This window comes from Dipodomys merriami, unplaced genomic scaffold (genome assembly GCF_024711535.1).
Source record: "Dipodomys merriami isolate MVZ:Mamm:240054 unplaced genomic scaffold, mDipMer1.0.p SCAF_672, whole genome shotgun sequence".
NCBI lineage: Eukaryota > Metazoa > Chordata > Mammalia > Rodentia > Heteromyidae > Dipodomys > Dipodomys merriami.
The window spans coordinates 461,655-481,881 of NW_027206260.1; the positions used below are offsets into that span (position 1 = coordinate 461,655).

The 20,227-nt window shown below is 48.7% G+C and overlaps 1 protein-coding gene across 3 annotated transcripts in view; it reads right to left on the reverse strand.

Moving 5' to 3' along the window:
• The window catches only part of LOC138815846 (dystroglycan 1), a 46,469-nt gene extending 39,803 nt beyond the window's left edge, over positions 1 to 6,666 (reverse strand). For all 3 annotated transcript variants that reach the window (XM_070005219.1, XM_070005220.1, XM_070005221.1), the window contains exon 1: positions 6,477 to 6,666. The gene's annotated coding sequence lies outside the window, so the exon portion shown is untranslated. The remainder of the gene's footprint in view (positions 1 to 6,476) is intronic.
• Positions 6,667 to 20,227: the final 13,561 nt, after the last annotated feature.

Here is a 20,227-nt window from a genome sequence, read left to right on the forward strand (position 1 = left end):
CTTCCAGTTTTTTCTGTTTATGTAGTACCCAGGAATCAAACTGAGGGCATCATGCATGCAAGGTAAGCACTCTACCATGGAACCACATTCTGAGCCCATATTTTATTTTATCTTTAAGACAGGGTTTCTTTATATAGAGAGTGAGGCTGGGCTTAAACTCAGCTTCTCCCATGTTGCGATTACAAGTGTGTACTACCACTCCTACCTGAGGCCCATTCTTTTTTTTTTTTTTTCTTTTTTTGCTATTCCTGGGGCTTGAACTCAGGGCCTGGTCACTGTCCTTGAGCTTCTTTGGCTCAAGGCTAACACTAACCTGAGCCACAGCTCCACTTCCAGCTTTTTTTAATGTGGTCACAGCTGAGGAATCGAACCCAGGGCCTCAAGCATGTAAGGCAAGCGCTCTACCACTGAGCCACCTTCCCAGCCCTTTCCCATTCCTTTATGAATCAATTACCACCCCTTGTTCCACTAGGCTGAGTACTGTGCACACCTATAATCCTAGCTATTCAGGAAGCTGAGATGTGTTTGGGAGCCAGCCTGAATTTGGACACTCCAAATAATCAACAAAAAGCTGGAAATGGAGGTATGTATAGCTCAAGTGGTAGCACACCAGCCATTATCAAAAAGCTGGGCAGGAAAAAAAAAAAAAAAGACTAAGGCCTTATCTAGGGGGGTGTGGGGGGAAAAACCTGAGTGAAGCTTTAAGCAACAGAACTCAGGGACAATGCCCAGGTCCTGATTTCAAGCCCCAAATTAGCTTGGCACTGGTGGTTCACATGTGTAATCCTAGCAACTCAAGAGGTTGAAATCTGAGGATTGCAGTTTAAAGCCAGCCTAGCAGGAAAGTCCGTGAGATGCCTATCTCCAAATAACCACCAGAAAACCAGAAGTGGCACAGTGGCTCAAAGTGGTAGAGCACTTGCCTTGACCAAAAACTCTCAGGAACAGCACCCTGAGTTCAAGCCCCTTGACCAAAAAAAAAAAAGAGGGGGTGGGAGTAGGAATGTGGCTTAGTGGTAGAGTGCTTGCCTCACATGCATGAAGTCTTGGGTTTGAATCATCAGTACCACATATAGAGAAAAAGCCAAATGTGGAGCCATGGCTCAAGTGGTAGAGCACTAGACTTGAGCAAAAGAAGCTCAGGGACAGTGTCCATGCCCTGAGTTCAAGCCCCAGGACTGGAAAAAATAAAATAAAATAAAGCATATTTTTAAAAAAGCAAAAAGCCATACTTTGATGAGGTATAGCTTAAAAGGCACAGAGCACCAGCAGTGAGCAGAAAAAGTCTAGTAAGACCATAAGACCCCTAATTCAAGCATCAATATAGGCAAAAAAAAAAAAAAAAAAAAACACAGGAAGATGGGCAAGGTAACAGAGCAGATAGACATATAGAGTTCCATATCAGTGTGGGTTACAGAGCAAGTCTGAAAAAAAAAAAAAAAAAAAAGAAAGCAAAAGAAAAAAAAGCTAGGTACTAGTGGCTCACACCTATAATCCTAGCTATTCAGGAGGCTGAGACCTGAGGATCGAGGTTCAAAGTCAGCCCAGGCAGGAAAGTATGTAAGACTTTTTTTTTTTGGTCAGCCATTGGGCTTGAACTCTGGGCCTAGGCGCTGTCCCTCAGCTCTTCAGCTCAAGGCTAGTGCTCTACCACTTGAACCACAGCACCACTTCCAGTTTTCTGGTGGTCTAATGGAGATTAGAGTTTCTTGGCCTATCCTGCCTGGACTGGCTTTGAACCAGTATCCTCAGATCTCAGCCTCCTGAGTAGCCAGGATGACAGGTGTGAGTCACTGGTGCCCAGCCATGAGTCTCTTATCTCCAATTAACCACCAGAAAACCAGAAATGATGCCATGGCTCAAAGTGGTAGAGCACTAGCCTTGATCTGAAGAGCTTAGGGACAGAGCCCAGGACCAAATAAGTAGGTAGATAGATAGATAGATAGATAGATAGACAGACAGACAGACAGACAGACAGACAGACAGACAGACAGACAGACAGACAGATAGACAGATAGACAGATAGATAGATAGATAGATAGATAGATAGGGCTATAAGGTTAGGGATACAGTTTAGCAGTGGAATGATTGTCTAACGTTCATGAGGCCCAGAGTTCAATCACCAACACCTGGGGAGAAGGAACACATTCCCTCTTCTTTTCTGCCAGTTAGAAAAACTCAAGCCTTTCTCTCCTTGCGTCCCAGGGACCCCCTTTTTATTCCATGTCTCTCAAGTTCTCATGAGCACCTGGTTTATTCCATCTCTCATCCTCTTCATATAGCCTCCTGCCCCTTCCACCCAACAGTAGGTTCGGCCCTAACTTCTATGAAACTTACTTGCCTTGGACCTTTTTTCCTCTCCACTGCAGTGCTGACCACTGACCTTGTTCAGGTTTACTGTCTCCCCACTGAACCACAGCAAAGACCAATTAGCCTCTAATCTAGTTCAGCCTTCCTTCCCACTCACGTTAGAGACTCAGTTCTTTTTCTTCTTCTTCTTTTTTTTGGTGCGTGTACGTGTGCTCGTACTGGGACAAAAAAAAGCAAGTGTGAGACCCTGGGTTCAAGCCACAGTTCCAGCACACATACACACACACACAAGAAAAAATCTGGGAGTGGCAGCATGGTTCAAGTGATTAGCACAAACTAAGTGAGAGCAGTAGGCCCTGAAATAAAACCCCAAGACTGGGCTGAGAAGGTGGCTCAGTGGTAGAGCGCTTGCCTTGCATGCATGAGGCCCTGGGTTCGATTCCTCAGCACCACATAAGCAAAAAAGAAAAAAGCCAGAAGTGGCGCTGTGGCTCAAGTGGTAGAGCGCTAGCCTTGAGCTGAAAAGCTAAGGGACAGCGCCCAGGCCCAGAGTTCAGGCCCCATGACTGGACCCAAAAAAAACCAAAAAACAAAAAACCAAGACCGGGGGATGGGAGACAGCTAAAAAACAAAACAAACAACAACAACAAAAGAAAAACACTGACTCTGCCACATAAACCTGGGCAGTTTCCTTGGCCAGTATAAAGGTTTATCATAAACATCAGAATGGTTACACATAGGAAGGAAGGCCTTCAACTGTCAAAGATCTAGGGAGCAGGAAAAGCTGTAACTATTGGGAAGTAAAAGATAGAAACCAGGCACAGATAGTTCATGCCTGTAATCCTACCTACTCAGGAGGCTGAGATCCAGAAGATCAGGGTTCAAAGCCAGCCTGGGAAAGCAAAGTCCTTGACAGTCCAAACTGACCAGCAGAAATCAGGGCTGAAGGCATAGCTGAAGCAGTAGAGTACCAGTTGAGTATGCCAACCAAGTACAAGGTTAAGATATCTTCTAAACCAAGAGGAAATAAAATATACTAGGTTCAAGTAGGATATAAAAGTTGAACATTGGTGGCTCATGCCTGGCATCTGAGGATCACAGTTTTTGAGGCCTGGGCAGGAGAGTCTGTGTACTCTTTTTTTGTCGGTCATGGGACTTGAACTCTGGGCTTGGGCACTGTCTTTGCACTCTTCAACTCAAGGCGAGCGCTGTACCACTTGAGCCACAGTGCCACTTCCGGTTTTCTAGTAGTTTATTGGAGATAAGATGTCTCACGGACTCTCCTGCCTGAGCTGGCTTTGAACTATGATACTCAGATCTCAGCCTCCTGAGTAGCCAGGATTACAGATGTGAGCCACCAGTGCCCAGCTCTGTGGTACTCTTATCCCAAATTAACTACCAAAAATCCAGTAGTGGGGCTGTGGCTCAAGTGATAATAGTGCCAGTGTTAAGCAAAAAGCTAAGGAGAAAACATCAAGGCTCTAAGTTCAAGCCCCGTACCAACATACATACACACAAAAGGAGGAGGTTAAGCTTTGATTTATTTGAGACAGATTCTTACTTTGTGGCTCAAGCTGATCTAGAACTCCTGATTCTTTTGCCACAGCCTCTGAAGTACTGAGATTACAGGCATGAGGCCACCCCACATGCCTCATGAGGCTAGGAGGTAAGTTTTTTAACAAATGCCAAAGGCTTTTCTTTTGTAAGCATCAACTCTAGTCAAGTAGCTCCCAAGTTCCCTCCAAACCCACCTTCCTCAATGCTCAACATACACCAGCATATCTGTGGGTCACAATATCCAGCAAGCCAAAGAGATAATTTGGGGTTTTATATTTTGGTAGTAGAAATCAAATCTAGAGCCGGGCACTACTCAAGAGGCTGAAATCTGAGGATCTTGGTGAGTCAAAGTCAGCCTGGGCAGGAAAGTCTGTGAGACTTTTATCTCCAATTAACCAGTTAAAATCCAGAACTGGAACTGGAGCTGTGACTCAAGTGGTAGAGCACTAGCTTTGAGCAAAAAACTCAGGGAGGGTGCCGAGGCCTTAAATTCAAGCCCCAGAATTGGCAGCAACAAAAAAAAAAAAAAAAAAAAAAAAGCTCTATCACAGAACTGTATAACCCAAGACATGGTTCAAATCCTTGGTCTTGAGCTTAAGGCTTCCCACCCACACATTCCTGAACTCCCTCCCCCATCAAGGCTTAACATTCCCTTAGTAATACCTTGTCAGTCTTCCTTCTCAAAAGACTCCTCCTTCCTCCTCATCTCTCAGATGGCTGACTTTATTACCAGAGGTCCTGACCCCATTCATCCCCCTGTTACTCTCTAGCCATGGACAGTATCCTTCTAAACACAGGTCTGGGGTATGCCACTGGCTGATTAAAAAGCATTCCCATGTTCCACTACCTTGACTCAGTTGGAACTCCTTAATATAAGGAAGGCGTAGATCAAGTTGGAAGACTCCCAGGCACTATTTTAGACACTAATGTACATATAGTTCCCTGTATCCAAGTCTCGATGTCCCCCAGATAATTCCTGTAGGCCCTGAAGGCCACAGTTCAGGAATTCCCTCTCCCAGGCTATGAGGTAAGCACATTTTTGTGAGCAGCAGCTATTAATCACGTGTTCTCGGATTCCCACTGTCCCCCAAAATGAGTTCCTTCAAGGCAAAGCCAGATCCTTTTATGTGAGTCCGTAGGATCTACCACAGAATTTGACAAGTAATAAAGCCAAATACTTGCCAAATGAATATATTTTGCCAAATCAGTTTTTTAGAACAGTGAGGATGTGTCTTCTGCCTCTTTCAGGAGAGGTACATTATCAACACATGCTTTCATGGCTCAACCAGGTGTTTGTCTGCATAGCAATCCTCATTCCTACCTTTACACAATTACCCACAGGCCTTGAACTGTCTCAGGCTATGTCCCTAACTCTCCACTGAATTCTTGAGTTCTGATTTCTCCAAGAAATAGCTCCTGGGCTTCCTTTCGGCATGCAAGCCATGAGTTCTTCTCCCTTGGCTGAATTCAGGACAAAAAGTTCAGTTCTCCATCTATTCGCACTATAGGATTATATGCCTTTAAATGTGTTATGGAACAATTCTTTTTTAGAACAACACTCCAGAATATGGTGTCTCTCTGCGAACACTTAGCATAGCACAACTGGTAAAATTACAACACCCCGTCTTTACACCAGACTTCCCAAAACACCTGGAAACACATCCAACTCTTTATCCGGTCTTAGGGTCTGATAAACACCACCCTCACCTACAGGAATCTGGCTCCCATGCCAAGGAACGACTTCAACTAGCTTATTTAGGGAAACAGCAGGCAGGACTCTTAAGTTAGAACTATGCTTAAGGCTATAAAGGTTCTGTCCCAGACCAGTCACCATTTCATCACCGCCATTAAAATGAACCCTGAATAATTTCAATCTACACAGGCTAAGGGTTTAAAAGGGGCATTGGAAATTGCCAGTCGGAAGTTAACTTGAAATGTATGGCCAAAAAAAAAGAACTTGAGGGGCCTCTGGAGACATATATACTCTGGAGTGAAACCGGCCTTCCAAATACAAAGTTTAAAAAAAAAAGGGGGGGAGAAGTAAGCTTCCTAAGCAGCCCAACTGGGGAGGGGGTACCCCAACCTCAAGATTCTTAGCAGATCGGACCCACAAGAGCGGGGGGGGGGGACACCCTTCCCACTAGGGCTCCAGGCCCCATAGGTTGGGATATTGGGCCACGACCCCCCCACACACACACACCCCAATGGAGACCCGGTGGCGGCCCACAAGGCCGCACACGCCCACGGCGGACGTGCAGGCCCCGCGATCCCGGGGGGGGGAGCGCTGGGGGGACCCCCCCCCAGGGGTTAAGGCCTGGCCCAGCCTCGGCTGCCTGCACGAAGCCCCGGGGCCTCGCATCGGAAAACGCTTCGAGAGCCTTCGCCCAGAGGGGACTGGAGAGCAAGAGGGGCGGCTCCACCCGGGCGGTACCGCCTCCTCACCGACAAGGACGTCCGTGGTCGTGTCCCCGCCCCGGGGTGGAGGGGGGGGGTCCCCCCGAAAGCGAACAGCAGCAGGTGTTCCGCGGAAGGCTCGGCCCAGCGGCAGCAGGAATGGGGGGGGCCCCAGCAGTCAGACACGGCGAAGGGGGGGGGGGCGGCGCACTCACCGATCGCCTTTCCTCAGGCGGCCAGGCCGCGGCAGGTGTTCGCTCCTCCCGGGCCCCTCAGGACGCAGCCCGTCGCCGCTCCCCCGGGACTCGGCGCGAAGCTGCTGCCCGGCTGCCGCCCCCGGAGCCCAAGGAGCGCGAGCGCCCGCGCCGCGCCGCGCCGCAGCCTCCGCGCGAGCACGTCACCGGGCGGTGAGAGGGCGCCGAGCGCGAGGGCGGGGCGCGCGGGCTGGAGCCTAGCAACCGCCTGACACGCGAGTCCCACAGCCAATCCCGCCGCCGGGGCTCCGCCAGGGCGCCCGACTCGCCGTCCGCGCGCCGCTCTCGCTTCTGCCTGCGTCGGCCGCCCCGCAGCGCGCCGCACCCCGCGCGCAAGCTCCACCCCCTCCGCCCTCCGCCTCGGCCGCATCTCTCCGCTGATTGGCCCACCACGCCCCCTCTCTGAAAACCACGCCCCCTCCTCCGTGAATAGCCCCGCCCTCGCGGCCTGCCAAGTCTGTCCCGGGACACGCCTTGACCAGTCCGGGTGGCCCTGAGCCATCGTCAGTAGGAGTTGGGGGGCGGGGGGGAGGAAGGGCGTCCTAACTAACCTCTGGCCTTTACGCCTTCCAGACTAACCGGGAATGATCCAGAGCCTCGAACCGGTCTGGCCACAACGGGTCGATTGCATTCAACCCTCCTGATTTCTCTCAAACGAAACCCCAGGAGGGATTCTGAGACTTGAATGAAGTGTCCTCGAAATTGGAAAGAATGGAGTCCTTTCACCCTCCCCTGACTCAGCTGGAGGAACCAGGGCCCGGGCTGGGAGAGGTGGGAAGCTATTACCGTGTCCTAGGACCTGGCACACAGCAGGCCTAACCTTTGTCCCCTCCCCCTGCCTGGAAAGCTAGAGTCCAGTGCCTTCTCGGATGCCCGAAATAGCTCTGACCGGCCAGCTCTGGCCACTAACTCCCTGTGACCTGCATTCTTTAGAAGAGTGGATGGTTGTCAGAAGCCTCCTCCCTTCAAAGAGTTCCAAAAGTACCTCTTCCTCTCCCCCAGAGCCTACACGTACAGACAGACTCCAAACCCAAAATCTCTAATAATGGAAGAGTCTGGAAATGAATCGGAACTGTGAGTGGACTGCTCCTTTCCCATCCCCACACCCTGAGAAGAATGAATCTATTCTATCCTGGGCCTGGGGCCAATGCTAGAATTCCAGGCCCACACTCTGTTGTAAGCAAGCACATTCTGAACCCAGAACTACACACTGCCTGCTTGGAGTTCCTACCTAATTCCCCGATCGTTCTGGAGTTCCCATTGTCTTCCCCACCTCCTCAAGGATGTCTAGAAGAAGCAAATTTCAGAAAGTCCAGAAAGAATGCCTCACCATCATCCAATAAACACCGACTTGTTTGCCATACTTAAGTGAATAAGCTTCCAAACCTCATTTATAGAAACTACAAAAAGAGACAAGAACTAAAAAGCAGAACTGGCTTCCAATCACCCATTAGAGGTTCAAGACTAAATAACAACCAACCAGATCAACTCTTAAAAAAATGGGCATTAAAAAGGCAAAGGGTGCTGCTAGGAAGGTAGCTCAGTGGTAGAGTGCTTGCCTAGCAAGCATGAGATCATGGGTTCAAATCTTCCATACCACATAAATAAAATATTTTTTAAAGGCTAAGGGCTGGGGGCCTGGCTCAAGTGGTAGACTGTCTGCCTAGCAAAGAAGATACCCTGAATTCAAACTCCAGTTTTTTTAAAAAAGAAATCAACTAAGAATGAAATGGTGGCTGGGAAGGTGGCTCAGTGGTAGAGTGCTTGCCTTGCATGCATGAGGCCCTGGGTTCAATTCCTCAGCACCACAGAAGCAGAAAAAGCTGGAAGTGGCACTGGCACTCAAGTGGTAGAGTGCTACCCTTGAACTGAAAAGCTGAGGGACAGCACCCAAGCCCAAAGTTCAGGCCCTACCCACAACCAAAAAAAAAAAAAAAAAGAATAAAGTGGGTAGGGTAGGGTAAGCCATGAACTTGGGATGTTTAGTCAGAAGCATGGGGCAAGAATTCCAGGAGCTGGTGGCTCATGCCTATGATCCTAACTACACAGGAGTCTGAGATCTGAGGATTCCAATTCAAAGCCAGTTCTGGCAGGAAAGCCCATGAGACTCTTATCTCCAATTAACCACCAGAACATCAGAAATGGCATTGTGGCTGAAAGTGGTAGAGAAATAGCCTTGAGTGAATGAGCTAAGGGTCATGCCCAGGCCTTGAGTTCAAGCCTCTGACCAAAAAAAAAAAAAAGGGGGGGGGCCCAAAGGCTAGTGTCCATCTTCATTCTCTTCCCATGAGAGAGAACCTTCTCCAAGCCTGATGAATCAGGGCAAAGAAGAATGCTAGCCAAAATGGAGACTTGGGGGGGGGGGGGGGGGCAAATGTCAGGACCACAAGCCTGCCTGAGTCAGTAGGACAAGCAATCAGGTCCAGTCAAACCAGAGGTAAGTGAGGCTAAGCGAGACTGGGAGGAGGTCCCCTTTTGTCTGGATCTAACAGGAGGCAGATTGTTCTAGAGCCCTGGCAGAAAGAAATGACTGATAAGTTTATCTGAGGAAAACGGCCAGTAGGCGTGTTTTTGGGTTACAACCAGATTTCCCAGAGGCCAGTTCCTTCCCTGGTAGGGCTCTTTACTCCAGCACTTTGTGGATCTTTTCATACATGCCTGGCATAAGTCCATCCCCCAGGCAGCTAAGCCAAGCATTTACACCTGGGTTCCTAGGAACATAAAAGTCCTAATCAGACAGGAACCCCACAACAAAGGTGTTGGTGGAATGAATTAAAAATATCTTTCTGCTAGGTGGACACATGTGTCTACTGCCCTCTCTCTTGACTACATTCCACAAGGATAAAATAGTCCCCCAAGGTCAACTTTTGGTAGTTATTATCAGAATACCCGACCAATGGCCTTGAGCACTGGACAAACACCAGATTAAGTACAGTCTGTCTGGGCCAGCAGAAGAAGCAAGAAAGGCTGAATGACCTATTCGTTTGTTCTCTTTCTCTCTTTCTCTTTCTCCCCCTCCCTCTCCCCCTCCCTCCTTCCCTCCCTCTTTCTCTATTTCTTGTCAGTAATGGGGCTTGAACTCAAGGCCTGGGCATAGTCCCCTGGGCTTTTGTGCTCAAGGCTAGTGCTCTACCCCTTGAGCCACAGCACCACTTCTATTTTTCTGGTGGATAATTGGAGATAAGCTTTTCTCGGAAGCCAGGTGCTGGTAACTCTCACCTGTAATCCTAGCTACTCAGGAAACTGAGGTCTGAGAATGACAGTTCAAAGCCAGCCCAGGCTGGAAAGTCTGTGAGACTCTTCTCTCCAATAAACCACTCAGAAAAACAAAAGTGGTACTGTGGCTCAAGTGGTAGAGCACTCACTTTGAGCTGAAGAGCTGAGGGACAGCGCCCAGGCCCAGAGTTCAAGCCCTACAAACCCCCCCCAAAAAAAAAGACTCTCACAGACTTTCCTGCCCAGGCTGGCTTTGAACCCACATCCTCAGATCTCAGCCTCCTGAGTAGCTAGGATTAGAGGCATGAGTCACTGGCGGCTGGCAACATTTGATTTTTTGTTTGCTCAGTTTTTTGTTCTCTAAGATAGTATCTCTATATTGCCCAGGCCATAAATTCCTAGGCTCAAGTGACCCTCTTTCCTTAGTTTGCTAAGTTCTAGGACTATAGGCAGGCACCATTTCCTGAGGTTCCCTTACAGCCATCTTTAGGTGAGTTAACACAAGGATAAAAAAGCAGGCAAAGCCGGGCGCTGGTGGCTCACGCCTGTAATCCTAGCTACTTAGGAGGCTGAGATATGAGGATTGCGGTTCAAAGCCAGCCCGGGCAGGAGAGACCGTGAGACTCCTATCTCCAATAAACCACCAGAAAACCGGAAGTGGTGCTGTAGCTCAAGTGGTAGAGCGCTAGCCTTGAGCTGAAGAGCTGAGGGACAGCGCCCAGGCCCAGAGTTCAAGCCCCACGACCGACAAAAAAAAAAAAAAAAACCAGGAACAGGTAGCTCATACCTATAATCCTAGTTACTAAAGAGGCTGAGATCTACGGGAAGCAGTTTGAAGCCAGCCAGACTCTTACCTCCAATTAACCACCAAAAAATGGGAAGTGGTACTGTAACTCAAAGTTACAGTGCCCAGGCCCTGAGTTCAAGTCCCACCACCACCACCATCAACAACAAAAGAAATCAGGCAAAGTGGCATATATGTGTTATCCCACCACTCAGGAGACCAAGTCAGGAAGATTATGAGTTTGAGACCATACTAGGCTGCATAGCAACTTCTAGGACCACTTTGGTCTATGCAGGTCTATTTAGACTCTCCCTAAAATGAATGAATAAATTATTATTTCTAGCACCAGAAGAAAGGGGTTACTTCATCAGCTAAACTCTCCCAGTGTGTCCATGTAAGGATGCATTATATAAGCTTCTTTTTTGTTTTTTTTTTGTCAGTTGTGGGGCCTGAACTCTGGACCTGGGCGCTGTCCCTCAGCTCTTCAGCTCAAGGCTAGCGCTCTACCACTTGAGCCACAGAGCAACTTCTGGCTTTTTCTGTTTATGTGATGCTGAGGAATTGAACCTAGGGCCTCATGCATGTGAGGCAAGCACTCTACCACTGAGCTGACTTCTCAGCCCCTTTTTTGAGTTCTTTAGTTACCTCGTCATCAAGAAGGGACCACAGGCAGGGGCATCAATGGCTCATACCTGTAATCCTAGCTACTCAGGATGCCAAGATCTGAGGATGATAGCTTGAAACCAGTTCAGGCAGGAAGAGATGCTTATCTCCAATACACTACCAAAAAGCTGAAAGTAGACCTGTACCTCAAGTGCTAGCCTTGAACAAAAGAAGCTCAGAGACAGCACCTATATCCTGAGTTCAAGCTCCAGGTCTGGCAAATAAAGAAGGAAGGAAGGAAGGAAGGGAGGGAGGGAGAGAGGGAGGAAGGAAGGAAGGAAGGAAGGAAGGAAGGAAGGAAGGAAGGAAGGAAGGCAGGCAGGCAGGCAGGCAGGCAGGCAAGAAAGGCAGAAAGGCAGAAAGGCCAAAAAAAAGAAAGAAAGAGAGAGAGAGAGAGAGAGAGAAAGGAAGGAAGAAAGAAAGAAAGAAAGAAAGAAAGAAAGAAAGAAAGAAAGAAAGAAAGAAAGAAAGAAAAGAAAGAAAGAAAGTCCTAAAGCCAGGTATGGTGGCACACACCTACACGTCTTACTTTGGAGGCAGAAATAGGAGGATCGAGTTCTAAGACCAACCATGGGAAAAGTGAGAGACCCTATCTGAAAAACAAATTCATGAAAGTTAAGGGCCTGAGGACATAGTTTAAGTACTAGAATACTTTCCTGGCAAACTCTGAACCCTGAGTTTGATCTCCAGTACCACTAAAACAAAAGAAATTAAAAAAAAAAAAAGTAACTTTATGTGTGGCCTGAGGCCCTCTGTCTAGTTACGGAAAGTGACAAATTAAGTGACTCACTCAAGAGGAGAGTGACACACTCATCCATCCATTCATGTATTGTTCAATCCACAGACATTTACTGCTGTGCTTCCTCCAACCCCCCCCCCAGCCTCCACCCCTCCACCCCCTCCTCCCCATGGTGCTCAGGATTGAACTTAGGCCCTATGAAAAACCCAGGCTCCCAGTCCTAAATTCTTTGTGTGTGCTGATTGAACCTAAGGCCTTGCACACAGCAGCCAAGCTGAGCTATATTCTCAGTTTCCTGAATTTCTTTTTTCTTTTCCTTTTTTTTTTTTTTTTGGTCAGCTGTGGGGCCTGAACTCTGGGCCTGGGCGCTGTCCCTCAGCTCTTCAGCTCAAGGCGAGTGTTCTACCGCTTGAGCCACAGTGCCACATCCTGTTTTCTGAATGGTTTATTGGAGATTAGAGTCCCAGGCAGGCTCAATCCTCAGATCTCAGCCTCCTGAGTAGCTAGGATTATAGGTGTGAGCCCCCTGCAGCGGAGGCTTAAGGGATGCATTTCTCCCCCAAGAATTCAGAACTGCCTGACAGCATGCCCCCAAAATGCAGATAGCAGGGTGTCTCCTTGTTTCAAGGATAAGGATCTATTTTAGGGCAGGCTGCATTCTTACCAGGAAACTTAGAGAATGCCAGGTGTAGTTAGAGCAAAGACAAAGCACCTAGCTTTGCATAACTTAAAGCCAGACCCCCTGCCTTTACCCAACAGCCTAAGGAGCCTGGGTATTTCTCAGGGTGTCTCCGTGTGTGTGTGTGTGTGTGTGTGTGTGTGTGTGTGTGTGTGTCTCCGTGTGTGTGTGTCTGTCTGTCTGTCTATCTGTCTGTCTTTGTGTCCCTGTGAAATTACCCACACTCTGCTAGAGTGTGCCCCTACCCTTCTGTTTGTCTGCTTTTTTAAAAAAATCTATTTCCTTGTTTGTTTGGGTATTTTTTCGGGGGGAAGCCAGGGGCTGGGGTCTGTCTAGGGCCCGGAACTCTGGGCCTGGGTACTGTCCCTCAGCTCTTCAGCTCAAGGCTAGCACTCTACCACTTGAGCCACAGCACCACTTCCAGCTTTTTCTGCTTCTGTGGTGCTGAGGAATCGAACCCAGGGTCCCATGCATACAAAGCAAGCACTCTACCACTGAGCCACCTTCCCAGCCTAAGTTCCTATATTTAACGGGGAGCTTCACTAAACTTCACCTCTGTCCAGTGACAGGCGCAAAAAGAGACAGCCCTTTCGTTCAATTCCCTCGAACACATACCCACCCACAAATATAAATCAACTCAAAGACAAAATAGTTCCAGGCGGAGCTTTCAGGAGGTCAAGAGGTGAACAAGAACACCCTGGAATTCTCTAGAGAGGAAAGGAATGGAACAAGCCCCCAAATTGGTCACAGTGAAAGCCTACAAAGGTTGAGCTGAGATTCCTGCAGCACTCACCAAGACCTGAGTAATCACAGGGGAAGAAAACAACCAAACCACCCACAGGAAAGGATCTCAGAGCAAGGGTCATTGAAGCTGAGTAAGGAGGAGGAGTAAGGAGGAGGAGGAGGAGGAGGAAGAGGGGTGACATGGTGGCCTCAGGCCTCCAGGAAGGAATGCACCTCGGGTGTGGGGGGGGGTAGCAATTGGGCTCCAATCTTGCAAGCCCTTTCTCCTCTTGGTAGGTTCGAGAACCCAGGAACAGGCCTGAAGTGGGCAAAGATGGGGGGGGGTCATGTGGAGGAGGGCCATAAGGCACCAGGGAAATCAAGTCAGAACAAGTATTTAGAGAGAAAAGGTCTCCTGTCCCTCCCTCCACCTTTGCTGGAATGTGGAGCGGCTACTCTCCCCCCCCCCATTCCAGCCCCAGGGGAAAAAGAAAAAGAAAAAAAAAAAGTTAAAGGGGCGGGAGGGGGAGGGGAGACACATCAGCCTTCCAGTGCCAGGCAGGGCTGCTCAGAGGGTTTTGGGCAACTGCTGGTATGCAGGAGTTGCAATATCAAGGCTCTCTCCAGAGAGAGAGAGAGAGAGAGAGAGAGAGAGAGAGGAGGGAAGGAGAGGGAGAGATGGGGAGAGGGAGGGAGAGAGGGAGAGAGAGACAGAGGGGGGAGAGGAAGAGGGACAGAGAGGGGGGAGGAGAGAGGGGGGAGGAGAGAGGGGAAAAGGGAAAGAGGGGGAGAGAGGGAGAAAGGGAGGGAGAGAGGGAGAAAGGGAGAAAGGGAGGGAGAGAGGGAGGGAGGGAAGGAGGGATGGATAAGGGGGAGATGGGGAGAGGGAGAGGGAGGGAGAGAGGGAGAGACAGGTGGGAAGAGGAAGGGGGGAGAGAGGAGGAGAAGGAGAGAGAGAGGGAGGGACAGAAAGAGGGGGAGGGAGGAAGGGGGAGGGAAAGGGGGTGGGAAGGAAGAAGGGGAGAGGGAGAGGAGAGGGGGAGGGGAAGGGAAAGGGAAAAAGAGGGAGGGAAGGGGAGGGAGGGGGAGAGATAGAGAGGGGAGAGAGAAGCAGAGAGGGAGAGAGGGAGGGAGGGGAGAGAGGGAGAAAAGGAGGGAGAGAAAGAGAAGGGGAGAGGGAGAGAGAGGGGGAGAGAGGGAGGGGGAGGGAGAAAGGAGGGAGAGAGGGAAGAGAAGGGGGGGAGAAGGGAGAGGGAAAAAGAGGGAGGGATGGAGGGGGAGGGAGAGAAGGGAGAGGGAGAGAGAGGCAGGGGAGAGGGAGAGAGGGAGAGAGGGAGGGAGAGAATAGATTGAGCCGTTGGCAGAGGTAGGAGACAGTAGGAAAGTCCTGAACCCAAGCTGTGTTCCAGGACAGTTTCCTATTTGACCCTCTCAGGACTGTTGCCAGATAGACATGAATAAGCCCTCATGGCCTTGTCACCTAGCAGGCATGAAGCCTGGGACAGCTGTCCCCTCCTATCTCCCTTCTGCTCAGGGTTTAGGCCAGTGACATTCAAAGGTCCCTTCCAACAGCTGCCATTATCCATGCTGAACCAAAGCTCTGGCCCGGTGTCGGGGAGGGCTGGACAGAAACACTGAGAGAAAACAAGGGAAAAGGGAAAACACTGTTCAAAAAAAAAAAAAAAAAAACCCAGACTCATTATCTGACTTCTGCAACTATAACCCTGTCTGTACCTCACCTTTACAAGAACAGTCAAAAATATAAAATAAAGCCCGGTGTCACAATGGCTCATGCCTGTAATCCTAACTACTCAGGAGGCTGAGATCTGAGGATCACAGTTCAAAGCCAGCCCAAGCAGGAAAATCTATGAGACTCTTATTTCCAATGAACCCCCAGAAAACCAGAAGTGGTGCTGAGGCTCAAAGTGGTAGAGAGCTAGCCTTGAGCAATACAGCTCAGGGACAGTGTCCAGGCCCTGAGTTCAAGCCCCATGAACAACAACAATAAAAAAATAACAATAGGGGCTGGGAAGGTGGCTCAGTGGTAGAGCGCTTGCCTTGCATGCCTGAGGCCCTGGGTTCGATTACTCAGCACTACATAAGCAAAAAAGAAAAAAGCCGGAAGTGGTGCTGTGGCTCAAGTGGTAGAGCGCTAGCCTTGAGCTGAAGAGCTGAGGGACAAGCCCAGAGTTCAGGCCCTACATCTGGACCAAAAAAAAATAATAATAATAACGATAGATAGATAGATAGATAGATAGATAGATAGATAGATAGATAGATAGATAGATAGATCAAAAAAAAAAAGTTGTGGCTAGGAACTTCTATACATGGACTCCTAGGAAAGGGTCTACGTCTATTGGATAAATTCTCTGGACTTGGCCTAGCAAAAGATTTCAGTGGGGCTGGGAATATAGCTTAGTGGTAGACTGCTTGCCTAGCATGCATGAAGCCCTGGGTTCAATTCCTTAGTACCACATACACAGAAAACCTGGAAGTGGTGCTGTGGCTCAAGTGGTAGAGTACTAGCCTTGAGCAAAAGAAGCTCAGGGACAGTGCCCAGGCCCTGAATTCAAGCCCTAAAAATCCTCAGTGAGTAGGTAAGGATAGTAGAGTGGAAAGGGCTAGCAGTTTTGTTTCAGTATACTTTTAAGGTAAGAGGTAAGAATGAGAACTCCCAGCTGGGTGGTTGGTAGCTCACACCTGTAATCCTAGCTACTCAGAAGAAAGAAAGAAAGAAAGAAAGAAAGAAAGAAAGAAAGAAAGAAAGAAAGAAAGAAAGAAAGAAAGAAAGAAAGAAAGAAAGAAAGAAAGAAAGAAAGAAAGAAAGAAAGAAAGATAGAAAGAAAGAAAGAAAGATAGAAAGAAAGAAAGGAAGAAAGGAAGGAAGGAAGGAAGGAAGGAAGGAAGGAAGGAAGAGAGAGAGAAAGAAAGAAAGAAAAGGAAGGAAGGAAGGAAGGAAGGAAGGAAGGAAGGAAGGAAGGGAGGGAGGGAAGAAGGGAGGGAGGGAGGAAGGGAGGGAGGAAGGGAGGGAGGGAGGAAGGGAGAGAGAATAAAAGAGACCTCCAATTTGAAGCCAGGGCATTAGGTCTCAAGAGGAAGGTACAACTTGATATAATCAGAGTGACATCTTTGCCAAAGCAAAGTATGTTCCCAGGGACATACAAAGAAGCGTTCACAGTGGGTGGCTGGAGGGATTTTCCAGAAATGTCTAAAAGAAACATTTCATCATCTCCACACTCCAGAGCATGTGAAGGTATGTAACAACTTGTTTCAATAAAAATATGAGGACATGAAGGAATAAGGAAAGCTGTTTTTTTGTTTTTTGGTTTTTTTTTTGGTCAGTTATGGGGCTTGAATTCTGGGCCTGGGCGCTGTCCCTCAGCTCTTCAGCTCAAAGCTAGCACTCTACCACTTGAGCCACAGCAACCACTTCTGGTTTTCTGAGTGGTTTACTGGAGATAAGAGTCTCCCAGTCTTTCCTGCCTGGTCTGGCTTTGAACCGGGATCCTCAGATTTCCACCTCCTGAGTAGCTAGGATGAGAGACATGAACCACCAGTGCCCAGCTCATTAACATTTAATAACTCCTTTCTTAGTCCCAGTCCACTTTCTCCATTCCCAGGATTCCCTGCCTGCCTGCCCTCCCCCAACCTACAGCCAGAAAGTTTTCGCACCTGCTGCCCAATTTCCCTCCCTCTAATGTGCAGCTGTTCTAAGAGACAGCCGGATCAGAGTGGGCTGTTGTTGCCCCTAGTTGAACCGGGAGGATTTCCTCCTTCCCTCCAAGTGTAACTCTGCTGGCCCACCCACAGATCTGCCTTTCTGACGTCCTTGGACTCGCTTTCTGGGAGACCCTGGCACTCTGGACCACCACAGCTGTGGGCTGCTACTCTCTAGCCAGGAGTAACAGCTGCTGCTGTTCCCAGGCTGTTCTAAGGTCAAAAAAAAATCTATAGCTACCTACCTGTGTGAGAGTAAGGTGTCCAGCCCTGCCCTGCCCTTCTCTCTTGTTGGTTAGATCTGAGGTTTGGACACATGTAAGACATAAAAAGAGCTAGCATTGGGACTGGGAAGGTGGCTCAGTGGTAGAGTGCTTGCCTAGCATGCATGAAGCCCTGCGTTTGAGTCTTCAGTACTGCATACACAAAAAAAGCCAGAAGTTAGCTGGGTGCCAGTGGCTCACGCCTGTCATCCTAGCTACTCAGGAGGTGGAGATCTGAGGATCCTGGTTCAAAGCCAGCCTAGGCAGAAAAGTACCTGTGACTCTTATCTACAATTAACAACCAGAAAACCAGAAGTGGCGCTGTGGCTCAAGTGGTAGAGTGCTAGCTTTGAGCTGAAGAGCTGAGGGACAGCACCCAGGCTCAGAGTTCAAGCCCCATGACCACCAAAAAAAAAAAAAAAAGGAAAAAGCAAAAGCCAGAAGTGGCACTGTGGCTCAAGTGGTAGAGCACTAGCCTTGAGTAAAAGAAACTCAGGGACAGTGCCCAGACCTTGAGTTCAAGACTCATGACTGGAAAGAGAAAGAAAGAAAGAAAGAAAGAAAGAAAGAAAGAAAGAAAGAAAGAAAGAAAGAAAGAAAGAAAGAAAGAAAGAAAGAAAGAAAGAAAGAAAAGAAAGAAAGAAAGAAAGAAAAGAAAGAAAGAAGGAAGGAAAGAAGGAAAAGAAAGAAAGAAGAAAGGAAGGAAGGAAGGAAGGAAGGAAGGGAGGGAGGGAGGGAGGGAGGGAGGAAGGGAGGGAGGAAAGAAGGAAAGAAAGGAAGAAAGAAAAAAGAGAGAAAGAGGGGGGAGCTGGGAAGGTAGCTCAGTGGTAGAGCGCTTGCCTTGCATGTATAAGGCCCTGGGTTCGATTCCTCAGCACCACATAAGCAGAAAAAAAAGAGCTAGAAGTGGTGCTGTGGCTCAAGTGGTAGAGTGGTAGCCTTGAGCTAGCCTTGAACACCCAGGCCCAGAATTCAGGCCCCATGACTGAGAAATAAAAAAGAAAGAAAGAAGGAAAGGAAGGAAGGAAGGAAGGAAGCCAGGCAGGCATTGATGGCTCACACCTGTACTCCTAGCTACTTATGAGGTTGAGATTTGAGGATCACAGTTCAAAGCCAGCTTGGGTAGAAAAATCCATGAAAACACTTCTCTCTAATCAAGTACACCCCCCCCCAAAAAAAAGGTCAAAGATAGAGAAATGGGCATCATAGATAGGAGAGCTGAGAAGCATGTGTTTCAGTTCCTGGAGGAGGAAATCTAGAACTAAGAGTCCCTTTGGGAGAAGAAGTCACTACAACTGAGACTTTGTGGAGATGAAAGGCTGAATTTCCCTCCTAGCTTGGTAAATTCCAAAGAGGGCCAGATGGACACAATAGGGCAGAGGTCATTCCCCAAGCAGATACCAGATTAGACTTTGCTGGAACTTGTCTGACTGAACAGAATGCTCTGGAGTTGGAGAGGAGAGAACTTGGGGAGAGAGATAGGGAACTGACAAAAAGAACCAGCTGGGTCTTGTACTGAATTCTTTTCATCACAGGGTAAAACAGAACAATGAGGCCCAGAATCCACTAGTAGAGCCAGTGACTCCAATGCCAGGACATGGGTCCCAGGAAAGCAAGGGAAATACAAGCATTCTTTGGCTTCCTGTTCTCAGCAGCTGCAGGAAGCTGCTCCAAATCCACTCCCACCCCCCCCACCCCCCCCACCCCCCCACCCGGCCCCAGCAGCCCCCAAGGAATGGAGAAAATCTTGTTTCCCTTCCTCTCTGATTGGATACTGGTAACAGTTCTGGATGGGGGCAGTTGAGATTTCCTCAGGGAGATATGGGGCTGCTGGCCAACATTAGAAAGTGCAGACTAGGGCCTGTCTGGAGTCAGAGCCTGGGAAGAAAGCAGGACTGAGATTTTCATGCCTTTGTGTTAGGGTCTCCAGCCTTCCTAATCTCTATAATGTCAAAAAGCTATGGACAGTCTTCCCAGAAAAACATCCTCGACCACATTCGCTCTGGCTTATAGGTTAGGAGTCCCTGTGGTATTTACTTATAGGGACTTCAGTCTAGGAATCTCTGCAATGTGCCTAAGGTTATAGAAATTCCAGTTTGCTTCTTTCCTAACTGGTTCTGAGTCATGAGCTCTGTCTGGCCATCTTGATCTGCACTGCCCTCTAGAGCTTGGGGGCTGGGCCAGAGAAGCCTCCAGAGACCAATCTAGACCAAGGGTGGTGGCAGAAATAAGATCTTGAGTTCCAAGCCAGACAGGCAGTTAGTAAGATACTTTCTCAAAAGCAAAATACAAGTCATTTGTTGGTGGCTCATACTTGTCATCCTAGCTACTCAGGAGGCTGAGATCTGAGGATCATAGTTGGAAGCCAACCCAGGCAGGAAAGTCCATGGAACTCTTTTTTTTTTTTTTTTTTTTTGTCGGTCGTGGGGCTTGAACTCTGGGCCTGGGCGCTGTCCCTCAGCTCTTCAGCTCAAGGCTAGCGCTCTACCACTCAAGCTATAGTGCCACTTCCGGTTTTCTGAGTGGTTTATTAGAGGTTTATTAGAGGTAAGAGTCTCACAGACCTTCCTGCTTTGAACCTCAATCCTCAGATCTCAGCCTCCTGAGTAGCTAGGATTACAGGTGTGAGCTATCAGCACCTGGCTAAGAGCTGTCTGAAGTGGTAGATCTCCAGCCTTTAGAGAAAAAGCTAAAGCTGAGGGACAGCACTTAGTTCAAGCCCCAGTACACACACACACACACACACACACACACACACACACACACACACAAGAGTTGGGGGGGGTGTTGGGAGGGAGCCTGGGAAGGTGGCTCAGTGGTAGAGCACTTGCCTTGCATGCATGAGGCCCTGGGTTCGATTCCTCAGCACCACATAAACAGAAAAAGCCGCAGGTGGCTCAGGTGGGAGAGTGCTCACCTTGAGCTGAA